Raw genomic sequence first — 24177 nt, forward strand, 5'->3', positions numbered from 1 at the left:
AAAGGAGGCTCAGTGCGAGTTTTCTTCCGCCCAATCACTGAACTAGTGCTTCTTCTTCCAAAGAAAGAAGGCACATAAAGGACACAGCCCCCAGCTGGCTGCTAGCTGTGTTATATTTGGAACACCTTACCATTTGGAATATACAGTGGGTTGGTGGAAGTGTTGGCAAGTTGCGGCTTCCCCAATCCGAAGATGGGTTTTTTACTTGGAACTTGTACAAGCGGATACCTACTGTTGCAGACTATCGGCAACAGACTTGGACTATAACTATTGTCATTGTTTGCATGTTCTTTTTGTCTTTCAGGTTCCAGGATCCACTACTGGACATTATTCAAGGACATTCTTTCAAGTTTGATTTTATTGTGAAATCTAAAGATTTCAGACGGGGAGTGTCATGTCCCTCGACTTAGGTTTCTATTCACTGTCATGTTATGTTATATGCTCCTATTGCAGTTGCTTTGCTTTATTTAGTTTGTCCCTGCTATCTCCCTGTAGCTAGGCTCTGAGGTAATAGCTCCTCCCTTCTTTCTGTGCCTAGTTGTCTTTCCTCATGGTTCCCATACTGTGTAGTCATCTCCTGCTCAACTCTGGCAAAATATCATCTTTTCACCTGCTGGTTTGTGTACATTACAAGTATTTCAGCCTGAAAATAAACTTCTCTGGAAACTTCCCACGTGCCTCTTCAGCTGAGTTGACGCTATCTGACAGTGTCTTGGTGTGAGTACCGGTTCAATACAGACATATACAGTGAGATTGTCTCAAGGGCCCTACAACTTACAGCCTGGTCATGGAGTCAGAATACAGGCGGACCAGAATAGAATTCACCGCCTCAAGGAGTTGATCCTGACGAGTGCGTAGGTCATGCATCTCTGTCTGAATCTTCTGTACTGGGGTCTTGGGCTGACCAGCGGGTTCCATGGCCTGAGCGTACTGTCACGGACACTGGGTTTGTGGACCCACTAGGCCGCTCCGCCGTAGCGGGGAGGCAGCTGACCAGGTCACAGTCTATGTGAAAGTAAGATGGCAGACAGTAATACTTAGGTACCTGAAATAGTCCGGGCGGTGGCTGTGGCTTCAGCACGGATGGAGGCAGGTGCGGAAAGTGGCGCCAGACGTGGCGGGCAGTATCCGATGAGCAGATGGCACTTGACGCGGCAGAAGACACTTGACGTGGCAGATGGCACTTGACGTGGCAGATGCCACTTGACATGGCAGTTGGCACTTGACGTGGCAGATGACACTTGAACACGGGTAGGCACAGGAACAATGCGGAATACAGGAATGGTAACAGGGCATGGGTAACAGCGGGAACGGGAGACACTAAGGGACCATTTGCGAGACAGACTGGGAAAGACTAACAACGCTCAGGCAAGGATCAGAAGGGCTGGGGCATTCTTATAGAGCAGGAAGTCATGTGGGTTAATGATCATTGTTTTCATCCATGGCTGCGGGCGTCGGGGGGTGAGTGAACCCGACGGCCCGCGGCCATGGGCGCTACACCAGGTCAACACCTTGAACTCTTTGTCATGTTCCTCACATCAGTCCTGAACAATTTTTGCAGTGTGGCGGGGGCATTATCCTGCTGTAAGACAGCACTGGCATTAGAGAATACCTTTACCATGAAGAGGTGGATTTGTCTGTAGCAATGTTTAGGTAGGTGGTCTGTGTCAAAAAACAGTATGGGAATATCAAAATAACCACCATAAGTTCCCCATAGAAAATTGTGCCATAATCTGTCAAATCAGATGAAATTCTAGTGTTGGGTCCCAGTGACTCCAACTGAGGGGCTTGCATTTAAAAAAAAAAAAAATCATTATTAGTTTTTAGCATTGGATAAAGCAAAGGAGAAACAACAGGAACCTCTCACAGGAACCTCTCAGAGAGCGGCGCTGTGCTCCGTATACTGCAGGAGCAGTAGTACAGCGAGTACATAGTGTACAGCGGGGCCGATCACATGACGAAGAGTCGTGTCGTCACCAAATAAGACTGTACAACTAGACTTCCGGTTCCTCATCAGCGCTATACAAATCTATGAAAATCTCAGAAACAGCACCAAGGCGGACGGGAATGTATATTAGCGAGTTTACTCACATGTAGCATCTATGGCCGCGGGCCGTCGGTTCCACTCACCTCCTGACGCCCACAGCCATGGATCTGTGAGCGCTGGTCCCCATCTCACTTCCGCTCCGGTCCGCCAGGGTGACGAATGGAAGACGGCATTTAACACCCGTCACGGGCACTATGAATACGTAGTGATGCCCTTCGGACTGTGTAACGCTCCTGCAGTGTTTCAGGAACTCGTTAATGATATCTTCCGAGATCTCTATAGCTGTGTTGTTGTTTATCTCGATGATATTTTGATTTTCTCCCCAGATCCGACGACTCATCGCAGGCATGTCCGTCAAGTTCTACTACGATTAAGGGAGAATCATTTATACGCCAAGCTGGAGAAATGCGTCTTTGAGAGGAGTTCTCTGCACTTCCTGGGCTACATCATATCGGATCAAGGTCTCAAGATGGATCCTGAGAAAGTGAGAGCTGTCCTGGAGTGGCCACGTCCTCAAGGTCTGAGGTCCATACAGCGTTTCCTGGGATTTGCCAATTTCTACCGGCAGTTTATCCCAAACATCTCATCACTGACATCTCCTATTTCCACCCTTACCAAGAACGGTGTGAACGCCAATGTGTGGACCCCAGAGGCAGAGTCCACATTTTTTAGTCTCAAAAAAGCCTTTACTTCTGCCTCGATCCTCTATCATCCTGACGTATATATACAGTTTTCTTTGGAGGTGGACGCCTCTTATGTTGGTGCAGGCGCACTTCTGTTCCAGAGGAGCCCCAAAGGAAAGGCAGTAGTATGTGGCTACTACTCGAGACTTTTTTTCTTCTGCAGAGCGCATTTACTCTGTTGGGGATCAGGAGCTACTGGCCATCAAATTGGCTCTGGAGAAGTAGAGCCATCTGCTGGAGGGCGCAGCTCACCCCATCCTAATCTACACCGACCACATGAACCTCACCTACCTTCAGTCCGCTCAACGACTAAATCCCTGTCACGCAGAGTGGCCGCTGACAGGAATGTGAGGGCCGATGCCCTGTCCAGGTCATTTGAAACGGATGACACGGTGGAGTCTCTTCAAACTATCATAGACCTGTCCTGCATTATCACTGCCAATCCTTTGCAGGTTAGAGACATCCCTCCGGGGAGGACTTTTGTTTGATTAGCAGGCAGGAGAAGAATTCTCCGATGGGGACACAGTTCTAAACTGGCTGGGCACCCTGGTGTTCGTAAAACCCGAGACCTGATTGCTCGTCACTTTTGGTGGCCCACGCTGCCCAAGGATGTTGTCGACTTTGTCTCTTCTTTCACGGTGTGTGCTTCTAACAAGGTTACTAACTCCAAGCCTGCCGGCCTCCATCAACCTGTGCCTATACCCAATGCCACCTTGCAGCACATTGTGATGGACTTTGTCACTGACCTTCCTCCCTCAGCAGGATGCAACACTGTCTGGGTGGTGGTGGACCGGTTCTCGAAGATGGCACATTTTATCCCGCTGACCGGCCTACCTTCTGTTCCCCGAATGGCGAATCTCTTCATCCAGCACATCTACCGCTTGCATGGCTTGCCCTTCACATTGTGTCCGATCGGGGGTTTCAGTTTACCTCGAGGTTCTGGAGGGCTCTCTGTAAACTCCTGGATGTGATATTGGACTTTTCCACAGCCTATCATCCCCAGTCCAATGGGAAAGTCGAGAGGATCAACCAGATCATGGAGAATTATCTCCGTCACTTCATTTCCTTACAGCATGATAACTGGGTACAGCTTCTTCCATGGGCCGAGTTCTCGTACAACAACCACACAAGCGAGTCCACCACTTCAACTCCGTTTTACATTGTATACGGTCAACATCCTAGAGTCCCTCTTCCAGTGTCTACTACTTCTCAGGTACCCGCTGCTGACTCTGTATTTGGGGACTTCCCGTAAATCTGGCAACAGACCCAGGTATGAAGCGAAAAGCGGATACAAGAAGAGAGCTGCCGCAGTATCTTCCAGGTACCAAAGTCTGGCTGTCCTCATGGAACATTCGTTTGAGGGTGCCTTCATACAAGTTTGCTCCCAGGTTTCTCGGTCCTTTTGAGATTCGGCAACAGATTAACCCTGTCTCCTATAAACTGCGGCTGCCTCCTACCATCAGAATCCCCAACTCCTTTCATGTGTCCCTCCTGAAACCAGTGGTCCTGAACTGCTACAGCAAGACTTCCTGTTCCACAACTGCTCCCAGCGGTTCTTCTGATGTGTTCGAGGTGAGGGAGATCCTGGACTGCAAGAGGGTAGGAGGAAGGACTTTCTATTTGGTGGACTAGAGAGGGTTTGGTCCTGAGGAGAGGTCCTGGGAGCCGGAGGAGAACCTTGATGCCTCTGCTCTTGTTAAGAAGTTCCTCTCTCGCTCTAGTCCCAAGAAGAGGGGGCGTAAGAGGGGGGGATACTGTAGCGTCCAGGGCCATCGGGTCCACTCACCTGACGCCCGCAGCCATGGATCTGTGAGCGCTGGTTCCCATCTCCTTCCCAGGAGACGCCAGCGCTCACTTCTGGTACGATCTGCTCTGTCCCGTAGGGTGCGCGCGCACGCTCGTGCCCGCTCTTAAAGGGCCAGCGCACGCACATGTAGGAAATCACCATCATCAACACACATGATTTCCTGGACTATAAGAAGGGCCCAACCCATCTGATCCTTGCCTGAGCATTGTTAGTATACCCCAAGTCTGTCTTTCAAATGGTCCCTTACTGTTTCCCGTTCCAGTTGTTCCCGTGCCCTGTTACCCGTTCCTGTATCCCGTACTGTCTTCTTGTTCCTGTGCCTACTAGTTGGAGTCGTGTCTACTGCACCTGTGTCATCCGCCACGTCCTGTGTTAAATACCTCCATCCGTGCCAGAGCTGCGGCCACTGTCTGGACTATCCGGTTACCCTTGTGCGGGACTATGTATTTCTGGGGTTCCCTGTTGTTTGGCCAGCTGCCTCGCTGCTATGGCGGTGCGGCCTGGTGGGTCCACATACCCACAAACCGTGACATCACATAATGCAGTGAGAACACTGCTAATAACTTTTAGTCCCCGCATAACCCCTTTAAGATGCATTGTGTACAAGCAGTGAATCCACCGCACCTGGCCACGTTTTAACCTCCTTATTCTCTCTCCTCCTCTTGTAGGTGTTGGTCCTGAGCCTGGTACTTGGAACCACCATGATTTTCTTAGTGACCCGTATCTACTAATGTCTGGGGACTGGTACGTCATTCTATTTTATCCTAATACTAGATGTATACTGTGATAATACATCACCTGTAGTGTTACTGTCAAATCTTCCCCCTGTACATGGACATAACTATAGCCCTAGTAGCCATAGAAGCTGCTATGGGGCTCTGATGCTGAGGGGGGCACCTTTGGTTGCCAAAACTTCATTAGTTTTTGTAAGGGAAGATCTGCTTTATAGCAGCATAACCCTTCAATGCTGCCTAGCCCCTTCCACGACAACCAACGTGTATATATACGGTGTAGGCCAGGAGGGAAGTATGGAGTGGTGTCACTGACTGAGGTCACTCCATAATTTGCTGGTGTTGGTTGTATGTTACAACTGAAAGTTCACTGCGACGAGCGAAATCGTAGATTACTACGATCCCACTCGTTTAACCCCTTAGATGCTGAGGTCAATAGTAACTGCGGTAACTAAGCCATTAGAAAGATGGGGGTGGCCATCTCTGACAGCCCATTGCCCCCCTGCGATTGCGGGGTGCCGATGGTTGTCATTGCAGCTTGGAGGACTAATGTAGGCCCTCAGGTCTGCCATCTTTGCACCCCTGGCAAGGCTTAATAAGAGCAGGTAAAGAACACGATATACTGCAATACATTAGTATTGCAGTATATCATGCAAGCGATCCAATGATTGCTGGTTTAAGTCCCCTAGAGGGCAAGTAAAGAAAGTAAAATACAGTTAAATTAAGTTTATATATATATATATATATATATATATATATATATATATATATATATATATATATATATATTTATATATAAAGTTAAAATATTTAAAGTTTAAAAAAAAGCAATGTAAAAAAAGTAAATTAACATAACTTGTATTGCCACGTCCGTAAAAGTCAGAGATATAACAGTATAACATTATTTAACCCACATGGTGAATGCATTAAAACAAACAAAAAATGTCAAGGGCAGAATCACTGTTTTTTGGTCATCTCATCTCCCACAAACAATGGAATAAAAGATGATCAAAAAGTCTCATGAACCAATAAAAACGACAGCTCGTGCCACAAAAAAACAAGCCCTCACACGGCTGCAGCGACGGAAAGAAAACAAAACGTATGGCTCTCAGATAATGGCGAAACAAAACCGCGCGGTGATCTCCATAAAAACTAAACCCAAAAAACAATGGAGAAATCTGCTTTTTTCCTATTTCACCCCACAAAGAAAGTTCTTTCAGTTTCCCATTTCATTAGTACAATAAATGGTGCCATGAAAAACTACAACTCGTCCTGCAAAAATCAAGCCCTCATATGGATATATCAACAGAAAAATAAAAAAGTTGTGGCTTTTGGAAGGTGAGGAGGAAAGAACAAAAATAAAAAAATTCAAAATGGCTGCGGCAGGAAGTGGTTAAGGTCTGATCCCCACAATTGTATTATGGCTCATTGCAGGAGGTGTATATTTAGGGCTTACTAACGGGATTGTATCTTGGCATTTGAGATCAGAAAAATAAAGTAATGGGGGGCTCATTTTTTACTTTGCTAGAGCACGCCCTATCTATCTGCCTCTCACATATCCGTCTCATTTATATGCGAAGTTCTGCAGCTTTTTCTATCACTATGTAGTTGGCTTTGTGAAATTTTATTTTTGTGCTGATTTGGGTTGAAAGCTAAAATTAAAAAGTTATTTTCAGTCAGTTGGTTTGGTGTAAATGTCTGTCACAATACGGCCCTCATCCAGTGTCATTTGTACATCCAGATAGTGCAGCTTAATGTCGCTGATTGTGACCCCCAGCGATCAGATTTAATCTGTGATGGAACTTGAGAAGTGTTGAATTCCCCTGCAGCGCCACTACAGGAGAAACTAAGCATTACACAGTGAAATCAATAAGAGACTTGTCCTTTCTTAACTTAGAATTCCCCAATAGGGTATTTACAATGGGTTTCTTATACCAGACAACCTCTTTAGGTTATAAAGGATTCTTATTTACTCCAGAACCATCTAGTTTTAGAAAAATAAAGTTACATTTCCACCTCTCCATGGTGGTAATCTGTTACTAAGACTTTTACTTAGATGAATTGTGTGCTACAACATTTACTAAACAATTATAGAGAAACATTTACTAAACAAATATTAGAGATTTTCAGCTGCAATATGTAAATATAAAAAAATGTAATATATATTTATTTATTTATTTGGAGGCTTTCCTGCAGTGATTGGTATAATGCAGAGCAGGGGACCGTTTATGACATACCGTAAGCATTATGACATCACTGCAGGCAGTGATGTCATCAGAACAATGGAGGGTGTGGCATCTATAGCAGTGACATCACAATGGCGTGAAGTTCTAAGTACCCCAAGCGCGGTCACATCAGTGCCATATCTCGAGTTGATGCTGATGCTGAAACTTCACTTGGTTTTTCAAAGAGCGAATTTGTGCTACAAAGCGACTACTACATCATCTGTTCAGAGCACTTAAACACCAGTGCAACTTCTGAACATCGTGGTAGATTCCCTCTTATTTGAGGAATCCCGTTTTTCCATTGTTCCTGAATTTAAACATCAAGCCGCCTGCTACAAGGAACAATGAGTTACCGAGAACTCTTGCAGCTTGCAATAGACGAAAGTTCCCGGATAAATCAAGGTAAGTGGAACTTGTTATATCAGATACATTTAGGCTAGTTTCACACAAACGTGTCCGTTTTGCGTCCGCAAAAAATGCACCATTTTTCAGTTGCAAAAAGGGATGATTATTGGCTTTCGGACCAAGGGCGGCAGTATTTCTGAAACAGCGCAGTTTGTGAACTGTTCGCGTGCTGCTGTGGTGACAGTGTATCGTGAGTGGACAAATGGCACCATTGGGAATAACGGACATGGAAACTGCAGAGCACCACGTGCCATGTATTTGAGAGGTGAACGTTGGCTACCAGACGTGTGTCTAATACAACAGTTCAGCGAACCCGACTGCGTATGGGGCTCCGAACCCGACGGATGGTCACTGCTCCTATGTAACAAAGGTGCATCAGAGAAAATGGCTTCAATTTGCACGGCAGTATTGGTCTCAGAGCACCGATGATTGGCAAAGGGTTGTCTTCTCCCATAAATCACGTTTTCTGCTTCATCGAAAGGATGGACTTTACAACCATTGCTGGAAAAAGCTGGCGGCGACGTCAGCGTCTGGGGTATTTTTCCATGGTATTCTCTGGGCCACTCATCTTTATGGAAGGCTCTGAACCGATTTAGATATGAATCCATCGTTACAGATCACATCCACCATACATGCTGATTGTCTTCCCTGGAGCAAATGGAAACTTAAAGCAAGACAATGCGACATGTCACACGACTATAAATGCCCGACAGTGGTTGGAAGAGCACGACCAAGACTTCCAAGTACTTCCCTGGCCCCCTATTTCTCCAGACTTGAACCCAATTGAGCATCTGTGGGACCACGCCAATCGTGTTGTTCGCTTTATGGATCCTCCCCCACGCACCCTCCAGTAAATGTGGGATGTATGGAGTCAGCGAGGCTCCACATATGAGACCACTGACCAGCACCTTATTGAGTCACTCCCAGCCCGTCTACTGCTGTCCGTGCTGCACACGCCGGTTACTCTGGATATTAGTAGTAGTTATAATAATGTGACTCGACTGTGTATATATTCATAGTATCAAAACGGTTGTCCAAGATTAGAAAAACATGGGAGCTTTCCTCTAGAAAGAAGGCCACGCGAGTCCATAGGAAATGTCTGGTATTGATCTTTTTTCACATTTTTTCTGTACATAATTAATATATGTTATACACATTGTTTCACATCTAGGCATTGCTGATGGAAGATTAAGATCTGGACATAGAAGGCGTCAGAGTGTGGAGCAGGATGAAGACCATGACAATGTCCCCGACAGGAGACGAAGACGTGGTCAAGTTCCACCGCGCCGTAGGTTGCAGCAAGAAGGAGCGGACAGAAGCCGGTCCCCATTACGACCTGAGCCAATAGAACAGTCTGAAACGACAAGTGGCCGTCGTATTAATAGTGAGACCGAGCTCAGAATTCCTGGAGAATCCCAGCCTGGGTCTACTCCATCAACTACTCAGGAGAGATCCGAAAGGCTGGAGGAACCAACACAAGACCCCAGCACCAGTGAGCCGCTACCAAACCTGCAGCCGTCCAGAGAAGGAAGCAGATCTCCTCAGCAAACATCTAACAGGCTGGTGGAGCCAACACCAAGCACCAGTCAGCTGCTTCCCAACCAACAGTCGACAACAGAGACCACAGACAGCAGACCTGTGCAGAGAAGACAACGTCGGCGAGGCAGGAGAGGCAGGCAGATTGATAGACTCCCATCTCGAACCTTTACTGAAAACGAAGACATCCAGTCCTGCACTATATGCCTAGAGGACTATGAGATTGGAGAGCAAGTCACCGTTCTGCCATGTTCTCACATATTCCATCTGCCTTGTATTGCACATTGGATCCCGACAAATCCATGCTGTCCCTTGTGCCGCGTCCATGCCTTTCAAAGAAAGAGGAGGAGATAAGTACCAACAGCTGTGGTACAGAAGAAACACCAGCAGTACAGGTATGATCACTGACATCTATAGTATTTTTGTGAAATCATGGCTGGAGCTTCGGCACCAGTATATTGCTGAGTGATTATCGTCTGGTCTGATTATTTTTTGTTTTGTCTACAGTACCACCTAGTCTTCTTCATCATCTTCACCTTGGACGCCAGAATCTCAATCTGCACAGAGACCTAATAATAAAAGATCCCTGATGCCGTTTCCCAGAATCCATTTATGTGATACTGGAATTTCCCTTCGGGGATTAATAAAGTTATCTTATCTTATTTTATGCCTGGGACTCCCTTCTATCTTGGATATTTCATATTCCATCTCGGTTGGATTGGCGTTTCGACTACTACTACATTTTGGCCTAAGACTTACATTACGCCTTAAAACTGGTGAGAATGGTGGCGTTCCCATGTTTACATAGGAGCAATGTAGGCCCCAAGATTACAATATTTAGGGTGATTGATATATATTGTAAAAATAAAAAGCACAGAAAAATTACTCTTTTTTTAGGGTATGTTCACAAAAGAAGTGCAAGTCACTTCTTGGGCCACTTTTGGAGCCGTTTTTCCTAGACAATATTGAAAACAGCTCCAAAAACGGCCGTAAATAAACGCTGAAAACCTTGAAAACAGCTCTGTATTTTCAGATATTTTTGAGTTTGCGTGTGAACATACCCTAATTTCCATCAATGTACAAATGAATAGAAATGAATTACTAACATATACACCATCCAGACATAACATTAAAACCACCTGCCTTGTGTAGTCCTCCTCGTGCTGCCATAATAGCTCTGACCCTTTGGGACATGGATTTCAGAAGATCTTTAAAAGTGTCCTGTGGTATCTGGCACCAAGACGTTAGCAGATCCTTTAACCCCTTCCTGCTCCTTGACGTTCTATTCCATCATGTTATGGCAACAGGAGGCCTAACAATGGCCTCCGGGTTTGTCATCTACGGAAGCCTAGTTTGTCCTGCCTTAGGTTTGCTGTCAGTGAGTAACTGACAGCACTTTTACACTGCACTACGCATGTAGTGCAGTGTATTAGAATAGCGATCAGGGATTCCTGACTTCAAGTCACCTAGATAGACAAAAAAAAAAACAGTTGTATAAAAAACCTTTTTTCAATATTAAGTCCTTTATTTAAAAAAACAAATTGTTAATTAATAACTATTTTGTGTGGTATAACCATCTGCCTTACACCACATTTTCTGTAATTTTTTCTGTTTTTCACTGAATGTATCAACCAAATTTTACCACTAACATAAAGTTCAATGTGTCACCAGAAAACAGTCTCAGAATCACTTGGATAAATAAAGGCATTCCAAAGTTATTACCACATAAAGTGACACATGTCAGATTAGACAAATGGGCTCTGAGCCTTAAAGGGAATGTGTTGCCAGCAAAACATGTATTTTTTTTTTTTAGATAAACAATTAGTGCATAGGTGATTAAACATTGTTCTAATTTTTTTTATTTTTTTCACGAGTCAGGAAATATTATAAATTAGATTCTAATTTATAATATTTCCCATTGCTGGTCACTAAATGGAGCCATTCCCAAAATTGCAGCATTGCATGTGGTAAAGCAACCACATTGCTTTTTGCTGCAAAATTGGGAAAAACTCACTCGCTCTAGTGAGCTCTCAGAATCCCCCCCCCCCCCTTTATCCTGGCTAGTGCCGGGAGAAATGAGGGGTTTGAACGGTCTAACCTCCTACACTGTGTGTCACCATTTTTTGCGCTAACACACAGTGTAGTAGGTTTACATACAGTAGTAAACACACACTAAAACACGTACATACACAGAAATCACTTACCTGCTCCAGTCGCCGCCGCTCCCTCCGGTCCGTCCTCTCCGTCTGCTGCCGCTGCTCCATGTGCACAAGTCCGGAAGCCGCGACCGGAACTAGTAATCTTACTGTCCGGCCGCGACTTCCGGTCCACAGTAAAATGGCGCCGGACGGCGCGCATTTCAACTTGGACTGTGTGGGAGCGGCGCATGCGCCGTTCACACAGACGGCGTACACCATAGTGACTGCGAACGGGCCCCGTTCGCAGTCCCTATGGGACTGGAGCTGCCGTATATTACATGTCTGTATGTGTCGTTAATCGGCACATACAGAAATGGAGTAAAAAATGGCAGCCCCCATAGGGAAGAAAAAGTGTAAAAATAAAAAAAAGTGAAACACAAACACACAAATAAATATAAAAGTTTTTAATAAAAGACTAAAATCAAACTGATGTTAGAAATTTTTTTTTTGGTGACACTGTTCCTTTAAGGCCCAACCTAGGCTTCGTCATTAAGGGGTTAAGTCCTGTAAATTGTGAGTAGGGGTCTCCATGGATTGGATTTTTTTTTCCAGCACATCTCACAGATGATCGATTGAATTAAGAATATGGAGGCCAGGTCAACACCTTGAACTCTTTGTCATGTTCCTCACATCAGTCCTGAACGATTTTTGCAGTGTGGCGGGGGCATTATCCTGCTGTAAGACAGCACTGGCATTAGAGAATACCTTTACCATGAAGAGGTGGATTTGTCTGTAGCAATGTTTAGGTAGGTGGTCTGTGTCAGAAAACAGCATGGGAATATCAAAATAACCACCATAAGTTCCCCATAGAAAATTGTGCCATAATCTGTCAAATCAGATGAAATTCTAGTGTTGGGTCCCAGTGACTCCAACTGAGGGGCTTGCATTTATAAAAAAAAAAAAATCATTATTAGTTTTTAGCATTGGATAAAGCAAAGGAAAAACAACAGGAACCTCTCAGAGGAACCTCTCAGAGAGCGGCGCTGTGCTCCGTATACTGCAGGAGCAGTAGTACAGCGAGTACATAGAGTACAGCGGGGCCGATCACATGACGAAGAGTCGTGTCGTCACCAAAGAAGACTGTACAACTAGACTTCCGGTTCCTCATCAGCGCTATACAAATCTATGAAAATCTCAGAAACAGCACCAAGGGGGACGGGAATGTATATTAGCGAGTTTACTCACATGTAGCATCTATGGCCGCGGGCCGTCGGTTCCACTCACCTCCTGACGCCCACAGCCATGGATCTGTGAGTGCTGGTCCCCATCTCACTTCCGCTCCGGTCCACCAGGGTGACGAATGGAAGACGGCATTTAACACCCGTGACGGGCACTATGAATACGTAGTGATGCCCTTCGGACTGTGTAACGCTCCTGCAGTGTTTCAGGAACTCGTTAATGATATCTTCCGAGATCTCCTCTATATCTGTGTTGTTGTTTATCTCGATGATATTTTGATTTTCTCCCCAGATCCGACGACTCATCGGAGGCATGTCCGTCAAGTTCTACTACGATTAAGGGAGAATCATTTATAGCCAAGCTGGAGAAGTGCGTCTTTGAGAGGAGTTCTCTGCACTTCCTGGGCTACATCATATCGGATCAAGGTCTCAAGATGGATCCTGAGAAAGTGAGAGCTGTCCTGGAGTGGCCACGTCCTCAAGGTCTGAGGTCCATACAGCGTTTCCTGGGATTTGCCAATTTCTACCGGCAGTTTATCCCAAACGTCTCATCACTGACATCTCCTATTTCCAGCCTTACCAAGAACGGTGTGAACGCCAAGGTGTGGACCCCAGAGGCAGAGTCCACATTTTTTAGTCTCAAAAAAGCCTTTACTTCTGCCTCGATCCTCTATCATCCTGACGTATATATACAGTTTTCTTTGGAGGTGGACGCCTCTTATGTTGGTGCAGGCGCACTTCTGTTCTAGAGGAGCCCCAAAGGAAAGGCAGTAGTATGTGGCTACTACTCGAGACTTTTTTCTTCTGCAGAGCGCATTTACTCTGCTGGGGATCAGAATCTACTGGCCATCAAATTGGCTCTGGAGAAGTGGAGACATCTGCTGGAGGGCGCAGCTCACCCCATCCTAATCTACACCGACCACATGAACCTCACCTACCTTCAGTCCGCTCAACGACTAAATCCCTGTCAAGCCAGGTGGCCGCTGTTCTTCACCCGTTTACAATTTGTGCTCCACTACCGTCCCGCTGACAAGAATGTGAGGGCCGATGCCCTGTCCAGGTCATTTGAAACGAATAACACGGTGGAGTCTCTTCAAACTATCATAGACCCGTCCTGCATTATCACTGCCAATCCTTTGCAGGTTAGAGACATCCCTCCGGGGAGGACTTTTGTTCGATTAGCAGGCAGGAGAAGAATTCTCCGATGGGGACACAGTTCTAAACTGGCTGGGCACCCTGGTGTTCGTAAAACCCGAGACCTGATTGCTCGTCACTTTTGGTGGCCCACGCTGCCCAAGGATGTTGTGGACTTTGTCTCTTCTTGCACGGTGTGTGCTTCTAACAAGGTTACTAACTCCAAGCCTGCCGGCCTCCATCAACCTGTGCCTATACCCAATGCCACCTTGCAGCACATTGTGATGGACTTTGTCACTGACCTTCCTCCCTCAGCAGGATGCAACACTGTCTGGGTGGTGGTGGACCGGTTCTCGAAGATGGCACAATTTATCCCGCTGACCGGCCTACCTTCTGTTCCCCGAATGGCGAATCTCTTCATCCAGCACATCTACCGCTTGCATGGCTTGCCATTCACATTGTGTCCAATCGGGGGTTTCAGTTTACCTCGAGGTTCTGGGCTCTCTGTAAACTCCTGGATGTGATATTGGACTTTTCCACAGCCTATCACCCCCGGTCCAATGGGCAAGTCGAGAGGATCAACCAGATCATGGAGAATTATCTCAGTCACTTCATTTCCTTACAGCATGATAACTGGGTACAGCTTCTTCCATGGGCCGAGTTCTCGTACAACAACCACACAAGCGAGTCCACCACTTCCACTCCGTTTTACATTGTATACGGTCAACATCCTAGAGTCCCTCTTCCAGTGTCTACTACTTCTCAGGTACCCGCTGCTGACTCTGCATTTGGGGACTTCCTGTAAATTTGGCAACAGATCCGGGCATGAAGCGAAAAGCGGATGCAAGAAGAGAGCCGCCGCAGTATCTTCCAGGTACCAAAGTCTGGTTGTCCTCATGGAACATTCGTTTGAGGGTGCCTTCATACAAGTTTGCTCCCAGGTTTCTCGGTCCTTTTGAGATTCGGCAACAGATTAACCCTGTCTCCTATAAACTGCGGCTGCCTCCTACCCTCAGAATCCCCAACTCCTTTCATGTGTCCCTCCTGAAACCAGTGGTCCTGAACTGCTTCAGCAAGACTTCCTGTTCCACAACTGCTCCCAGCGGTTCTTCTGATGTGTTTGAGGTGAGGGAGATCCTGGACTGCAAGAGGGTAGGAGGAAGGACTTTCTATTTGGTGGACTGGAGAGGCTTTAGTCCTGAGTAGAGGTCCTGGGAGCCGGAGGAGAACCTTGATGCCTCTGCTCTTGTTAAGAAGTTCCTCTTGCTCTAGTCCCAAGAAGAGGGGGCGTAAGAGGGGGGAATACTGTAGCGTCCAGGGCCATCGGGTCCACTCACCTGACGCCCGCAGCCATGGATCTGTGAGCGCTGGTTCCCATCTCCTTCCCAGGAGACGCCAGCGCTCACTTCTGCTACGATCTGCTCTGTCCCGTAGGGTGCGCGCGCACGCTCGTGCCCTCTCTTAAAGGGCCAGCTCACGCACATGTAGGAAATCACCATCATCAACACACATGATTTCCTGGACTATAAGAAGGGCCCAACCCATCTGATCCTTGCCTGAGCATTGTTAGTATACCCCAAGTCTGTCTTTCACTTCAGAGACTGTGCACGCGTGATCGGGTGCACACAGCTCTATGCCCTGGCTGTTGCTAACAGCCATGGGCACTGGGCAGAATGTCAGGGGTCAATCTTTTGGCCCCTGAACATGTGATCGCTGTGACAACCAATCACAGCGATCACATGCATTTCTGCATAGAAAACAGTGTGCACTCGATCGCGTGCACACAGCCCTGTGCCCACGCTGTTACCAACAGCTCTGGGCACTGGGCAGAGTATCCGGGACCAATCTGATGGTCCCTGAACATGTGGTCACTGTGAAAACCTATCACAGCGACCACATTTGTTTTATTTTGACTTTTCTGGCAGTAAATCTCCTGCCTCTTTTCTTCTCCTCAAACATTGTTTCAGTTTGAGGAGAAGAAGAGACTCGGGAGAATTGCTGCCAGAAGAATACTGTGAAAAAAAAATACAGTTACACTCATAAAACATTCTCTGTATAGATAGATTTCTATCTATCTATACAATCTATCTATCCATCTATCTTTTTTTCTATCTACCTTTCTTTTATTCTATTAGAATAGGCAGGTAGGGAGTATATAATTATATATATATCCACATATATATAATATATATAGCAATAGCGGTTTATTTTTTTGTTAGCGGTAGTGTAGATATATATAGCAGTTAGTTTGTGTGTTTTATAAAAAAAATAAAAAAAAATTTGTTTAGTTAGTGTTAGTGTTAGTTACGTTATGGCGAGGAAGTTGTTTAGCGCCGAGGAGGCATACGCCATGCTGTGGTCTGAGTCGGAGACCGCATCAGAGATGGCGTCCGAGATGGAACCTGTTTTAGGTAGTGACGATGACAGCGTCACTTCAGGTTCATCTTCAGGGGACGTTGTCCCTGATGCAGTTGAAACTGCAGAACATGAAAGCGCAGGGCCAAGTAGCGCTAAGTCAGATTGTCCACGAAACAAATTTATATGCCACTCAATATATAAGGCAGATTTATTTTTTTCTATCTATCTATACAATCTATCTATCTATCTATCTATCTATCTATCTATCTATCTATCTATCTATCTAATCTATCTATCTATCTATCTATCTATCTATCTATCTATCTATCTATCTATCTATCTATCTATCTATCTATCTATCTATCTATCTATCTATCTATCTATCTATCCATCTATCTTTTTTTCTATCTATCTATCTACCTTTCTTTCTTTTATTCTATTAGAATAGGCAGGTAGGGAGTATATAATTATATATATATATCCACATATATATAATATATATAGCAATAGCGGTTTATTTTTTTGTTAGCGGTAGTGTAGATATATATAGCAGTTAGTTTGTGTGTTTTATAAAAAAAATAAAAAATAATTTGTTTAGTTAGTGTTAGTGTTAGTTACGTTATGGCGAGGAAGTTGTTTAGCGCCGAGGAGGCATACGCCATGCTGTGGTCTGAGTCGGAGACCGCATCAGAGATGGCGTCCGAGATGGAACCTGTTTTAGGCAGTGACGATGACAGCGTCACTTCAGGTTCATCTTCAGGGGACGTTGTCCCTGATGCAGTTGAAACTGCAGAACATGAAAGTGCAGGGCCAAGTAGCGCTGTATCATGGGACAGCCTTGTCCCTCCAGTCCAGGCTCTTGTATGGGCACCTGCCCCATCTTTTGGGCCTAGAATCCATGGATTTACTGCCACTCCTGGCATAACCGTGGACAATACAAATTTTGTCCAAATGGATTACTTCCATTTATTTATAACGGACGACATCCTAAATCAGATTGTCCACGAAACAAATTTATATGCCACTCAATATATAAGCCAGAAACCTTCATCCACCCATTCCAGAGATTGGACGCCAACCAATTTGCAGGAATTAAAAAAAATTTTTGGGGCTCACCCTAAATATGGGTATTGTCAAAAAGCCCTCCATTAGGTCTTACTGGTCAACAAGACCCGCCCAAGCCACCCCAGTGTATTCTGCAGTAATGCCCAGGTCTCGTTATGAGACAATAATGAGGTTCCTCCACTTCAATGACAACGCACAGGCCCCCCCAAGTACCGATGCAAACCGGGATCGGTTGTTCAAAATAAGACCGCTAATAAATTCCCTGAATAATTTATTTCTGCAACTCTACACCCCTGAGCAGAATGTAAGTGTGGACGAATCCCTCCTCAACTTTCATGGCAGACTTAGCTTTCGCCAATATCTACCTTCCAAAAGGGCAAGATATGGCGTTAAGCTCTACAAACTGTGTGAAAGCAGGTCAGGATATACCACCGCCTTCAGGATTTATGAAGGGCGGGACCGCACAATAAATGTTCCTGGATGCCCCCCTGATCTTTCCACCAGCAGTAAGATCGTGTGTGAGATAATGCAGCCTCTGCTTCACAAGGGGTACCACCTGTACTGTGATAATTTTTATTCCAGTGTGCCCGTTTAGGCATTTACATGCTGCAAGGACTGGGGCATGTGGTACCATGCGCAAAAACAGAATTGGTTTTCCACAGCAATTAGTGGGGAAGCGCATGGTAAAGGGGGACTCCTGTGCTTATGCATCCGAGGAATTGCTGGCGGTCAAGTTCAGGGATCGCAAAGATGTGTATGTGCGAAGCACGATTCATACCGCAGGAACAGTGGCAGTGAGGGAAAGAGGGGCAACATCGGACAAGCACAAACCAGTGATCGGGTCCGAATATAACAAGTACATGGGGGGGTGGATTTAAGCGACCAGGTTTTACAGCCCTATTTAGTAAAACGCCAAACTAAAAACTTGTTACAAAAAAGTGGCCATTTATCTGTTACAGGTGGCAAATCCACAACTCATCTGCGCTCTACAAAAAAAACAGAGGCAGAGACACATACCTGGATTTCCAGGAAAAAATTATTGAAGGCCTCATATTTGATGTTCAGGACACCCGAGAATGCCCCCAGTCTGAGGATGTCACGCGGCTGACTGAAAGACACTTCATCAGTTGGATTCCCCCAACACCAACCAGAAGCAACCCCCAGAAAAAGTGCCGCGTCTGCAGAAAAGACGGGCACCGCAAAGATTCCCGATATTTCTGTCCCTCATGTCCCTCACAACCAGGCCTGTGCATTGAGCCATGTTTTAAAAAATACCACACTGTTCTGCATTATTAGATTTTAGTTAATTCGTTGAAAATATATTTGCCCTACATTACGTTTTTATTTTTCCCCTGATTTTACTCCAAGGGTGGGGGGTGGATGTCATGTTTGATGTTCTCTAAAGTTCATCTGCTGGAGAGCTCCATTTGCATAAACCTGCAATTTCTTATTTTAGAAAACCCCAAAAAATAAATTCCCATTATACCCCTAGATGAATATTTTGGGATTTCTGCTTCAAGAGCAGATATTTTGGACGTGTTATAGAAACTCTGTTGAGTTTTGTAAAACCAGCTTTGAAAAAAAGTGATTTGTGAAATAAGCTTCTTCTATCGTCCGCCCTCCTACATCTCTATGTGATAATAAGGCCCACATATTTGGTATCCCCATGCACGGGAGAAGTGGAACAATGTGAAAGGAGATTAATTTTGTCCGTGGTCCATACCGTGTGTGAAAAATGCTGGTATAAACTGACGCAATTGCTAAATTCTTGCATTTTTTTCCAATTTTGCCCACTTTAGAGAAAGAAATAAAAATGATATATACTGACAAATGCCACTAAAACAAAGCCCTATCTGTCCTTTAAAAAGAGTGTAAAATTCAAAGATGAACTTTATTCACCTGCAGAGTTATAGTCATCTAAAGAAGCGCAAAGCAAAATTGTTAAATTTGCTCTGGTCATTTAGCTGTAAAACAGCCTAGTCCTTAACCGGTTAAAGGTCTGTGTCCATACATACTGACAGTTTCCAATCATCGCTGACTGTATAAGACTGTGTTAGAACATGTCACGATCTGTGGGTATGTGGACCCGCTATGCCGCACCGCCATAGTGGAGTTGTAGCTGGCCAAACAACAGGTTACCATGTCTATACAAAATCCAAGCCAGGGGAACCTGCAATAATCACCTATTGGTACATTCAGGAAAGTTTATGTCAACCTATATGTATAGTTATAGAATCGTAAACCATAAAGGGACAAAAACATATATAAAGCAAGTATATCTTGGTGTATTGACCCCGATATTTGAGCAAGAAAAACCTACAAGGTATGGGGTACAATTAACACACAGTAGTCTCATATAGAAAAATACAATCTTTATTCAAAATACATAAACAATAAAAATGAGTCATGCAAAGCATGAACAGGACGTCCCTCTGTGCAGAGAGCAAAATGTAAGCACTTGGTAACCGGCATGGGTATTGAGAGATACAATCCAACACTCAAAGTACTGGATGTCAGGTGCACATGTCACAATGATCCAGCTGATCAGCATGTGAACGGCAGTACAGCAATCATATATATGCAGGTGACTGGGTATAATGGTCAGTGCGTAGTAACAGAACATAGACAAGCAAGATCAAGAGATGAGTAAACAAGTAACCTACCCATGTGGCTCACTTAGCACAACCAGAGACGTCACATCCCACGCGCGTTTCGGCAAAATGCCTTCGTCCGGGGGTGGCGTCTCTCCAGTGGGACCCTCCATTTACATGCACAGCATCCAATCAGGCATGATAGGGGCGTTACTCATCCAGGCAATGTGTTAGCTCGTACTGGTGTCATGCGCCAGGTCTAAAGATGGCCGACGGCACACTCCTGGCCACGCGCCATCCAGGCGGGCGGGGGATCGATGACGGCTGACGTCGCGAAGCCCCGCCCACCGGGATATAGACGCACGAGCCACGAGATAGCCCAGTCACTCCCCCTGGCGTAAGCGCACAGCTGTACATGCCTGGATATATAGGTGGGTATGGATACAGATTAGCCTGACTGGACGATGTCGCAACAAAAGACATAGTATTGATTTATACATTGGATGAAGTACCAAACTGACAGTATGGCGATGGCGTTATGAACTATAATTCTATCATCGATCATGGTTATATGTCAAGCACATCATTGAGAAATAAATGCATAAAAATAAATAGATTAAAAATATATTTATATTATGTATGATGGTGATATGAAATAAAGTGACCCGAAATTGGTAAAACATTATATGTTGTATGTTTTTATGTGTGATAAAAAAGTGAGTAGAACCTATGTATAAAATTGGTTATGTGAATTCATATAGTATAAGTGTACACAAAACTATGTATATACAAAAAAATATAAATATATATCATGAAAAATAAAAAATCTATATATATTAAGTGACATGTATAGATATGCATATTTAGACATATAAATAAATATGCAAGTGCAAAAACGAATAAAAATATAAATAGAAGAGAAATGACATTAGTGAAGAAAAAAGTATACGTACATGGTACAGAAACATATTCCAAACATGACTGTGTGTGTGACTAAAAGGTGAAAAGCGTGTAACCAATGTGGAAACAAAGAATAATAGAAATATATACAACAGATGCATAAAATATACGCATGTATAAGCTATATATAATAAAAATGCTCATAAAATACATTTAGTGCATTTAATCAAATAAATGTATATTTCTATGCAATCATATAACCAAAATGGATCAATATGCATATTATTGTTATATGAGTCATTATTCGCTATATTAGCCAGATGTCTTCATAGAAATATTCGTACTTCCGAGGTCACCCAATAAAGTAGCGACACAACTATCTGTAGAGAAACTGAAAAATGGAGGGCAAATTAATAACAATACAAATTAAAATAAAATATATACAACGTACATTTATGTTATAAAGAGTGACCCACTGGAGGTCAATGGTCAGAGAAATGGAGCAAAATTCACATTTTCATTTAGTCCAAGTGGACGCAGAGTCCCCAGAGTCCAGATCCACTTTGATTCACACTGAGCCAGTTTTTTTTATATATCGCCTTTACGAATATTTGGTTCGATGCAATCAATGCCCCTAACTTTCAATTTCGTCGGGTCACATGCATGGTGTGTCTTAAAGTGTCTGGCTACAGCTTTTAAAGTTTCTAATGTTTCAATGGCCCCCGCTCCCATGATGTCTCTTACATGTTCTCTAACCCGGATCTTAAATTCTCTGGAGGTGAGACCAATATATATTTTGGGGCATGGCATGTAGCATAGTAAACTACTGCTTTTGTTGAACACGAAATTGAATGCGTAATGGTAAAGGTTTTCTTACCTGCTGAATCAGAAAAAGAGGTCGCCCTCTCAATGTTGGGGCACGCAACACAACTTCCACATGCTCTAAGAGCCCCATTTTGGGCCCCTAGTACCAAATGGGAACTTCAAGTCATTACGTTGATAGCAGCTCTTGACAAGATAGTCTTTGAGGTTTTGTGATCGTCTCGCAGAGATACTTGGGTACTTGGTGATATATTTTTCTATTGTGGGGTCTGTGAGTAAAATGGGCCAAAATAGTTTAATTATTCCCTTCATTTGAAACCAGCGTGATTGGTAGTTTGTTGTAAATCTTACCTGTACTTCAGACTGGCTTTTCGGTTTAGGGAATAAAAGATTCTCTCTCGGAGTACTTTTGGCACGATAGTACGCTTTTTTGATCAATCTTTTGCTATATCCGCGGGCCAGAAAACGATTAGTGAGGTCATAGGCTTGTTTTTCAAAGACCTCAGTAGAGGAACAAATCCTTCTGATCCTCAAGAATTGGCCTGTTGGTACTGCCCGTATAGTCTGTTTGGGGTGAGAAGAAGAAGCATGAAGAAAAGAGTTTACCGCAGTGGTTTTACGGAATACATCAGTTTGGAGGAAACCATTAGAGTCCCGTAATAGTTTAATGTCCAAAAATTCTGCTTGATGTTTATCAGAATCATAGGTTAACTTGATATTGAAGTCATTTTTGTTCAAGTCATGTATAAAAGTCGCAAGTGATGCCGGCGTATCTTTCCAGATGAGCAGGATGTCATCAATATACCGGGCCCAAAATATGACCTGGTCCATTGAGACACCCTGCCCACCCTGGAAAAGATCCCTCTCCCACAGCCCGAGGAACAAATTGGCATATGAGGGTGCACAGGCCGCCCCCATTGCCGTTCCCTGGAGCCGTTAAAAATGAAAAAGTTGTGAATAAGGGCGAATTCAAGTAAGGTAAGTATAAACTTAGAGAAATTAGTTTCCATGTTTCCTGTGTTGAGAAAGAATTCAGCTGCTTTGAGTACGTCAGCATGACGTATACTGGTGTATAGCGACTCAACGTCGCAAAGTGACTAACAACATATCATCCTCTATATTGATTCTGTCAACCCATTGCAGAAGATCTGCTGTGTCTCGTACGTATGATGGTAAGCACTCGACAAATCCCTTTAAATTATAGTCAATAAATTTACAGGTTTTTTCTGTCATATTACCCCTACCTGATATGATGGGCCTTCCTGGAGGAATCTTAGAGTCTTTATGGACTTTAGGTAGTAAGTAGAGGGTTTGGATTGTCGGTTCAACTGGTGTAAGTGCTTCGTAAAGCTCCTTTGTGATGGTGTTGTCAAATAGGGCTTTATTCAATATTTTTAGAGAAAATACAGAGAGACCTACAAAACTATTATAATCCCCAGACCTCCCTAAACAAAAACAGACCCCTAAATAAATACAGACCCTAGACCAAACCCCTAAATAATTACAGAACCCAGACCAGACCCCTAAATAAATACAGACCAAAGACTAGAGCACTAAATGAATAGACCCCAGACCAGACCCCTAAATAAATACAGACCCCAGATCAGACCCCTAAATAAATGCAGACCCCAGACCAGACCCCTAAATAAATACAGACCCCAGATCAGACCCCTAAATAAATGCAGACCCCAGACCAGACCCCTAAATAAATACAGACCCCAGACTAGACCCCTAAATAAATATAGACCCCAGAACAGACCCCTAAATCCATGCAAATCACAAACCAGACCCCTAAATAATTACAGACCCCAGATCAGACCCCTAAATAAATACAGACCCCAGACCGGAACCCTAAATAAATACAGACCCCAGACTAGACCCCTAAATAAATGCAGACCCCAGACCGGACCCCTAAATAAATACAGACCCCAGACTAGACCCCTTAATAAATACAGACCCCAGACACCCAAATTAATGCAGAACCCAGACCGGACCCCTAAATAAATACAGACCCCAGACTAGACCCCTAAATAAATGCAGACCCCAGACCAGACCCCTAAATAAATACAGACCACAGACCAGACCCCTAAATGAATGCAGACCACAGACCAGACCCCTAAATATTTACAGACCCCAGACCAGACACCTAAATCAATGCCGACCACAGACCAGACCCCTAAATAAATACAGATACAAGACTAGACCTCTAAATGAATACAGACCCCAGACCAGACCCCTAAATAAATACAGAACCCAGACCAGACCCCTAAATAAATACAGACACCAGACCAGACCCCTAAATCAATGCAGACCACAGACCGGACCCCTAAATAAATACAGACCCCAGATCAGACCCCTAAATAAATGCAGACCCCAGACCAGACCCCTAAATAAATACAGACCCCAGATCAGACCCCTAAATAAATGCAGACCCCAGACCAGACCCCTAAATAAATACAGACCCCAGACTAGACCCCTAAATAAATACAGACCCCAG

General features: G+C 44.4%; 1 long non-coding RNA gene across 2 annotated transcripts in view; it reads left to right on the top strand.

The window, feature by feature from the left end:
* LOC142698153 (uncharacterized) overlaps positions 1-13720 on the top strand; it is a 311750-nt gene extending 298030 nt beyond the window's left edge. The window contains exons 3-4 of one of the 2 annotated variants that reach the window (XR_012865710.1): positions 5206-5281; positions 13103-13720. This is a non-coding gene — a long non-coding RNA (uncharacterized LOC142698153). Of the gene's footprint in view, positions 1-5205; positions 5282-9069; positions 9376-13102 lie in introns of those variants that run through there. The other variant, XR_012865709.1, reaches the window with a different exon arrangement.
* The last annotated feature ends 10457 nt before the right edge of the window (positions 13721-24177 follow it).

The sequence above is a fragment of the Rhinoderma darwinii genome, assembly GCF_050947455.1.
Source record: "Rhinoderma darwinii isolate aRhiDar2 chromosome 12 unlocalized genomic scaffold, aRhiDar2.hap1 SUPER_12_unloc_3, whole genome shotgun sequence".
Lineage (NCBI taxonomy): Eukaryota > Metazoa > Chordata > Amphibia > Anura > Rhinodermatidae > Rhinoderma > Rhinoderma darwinii.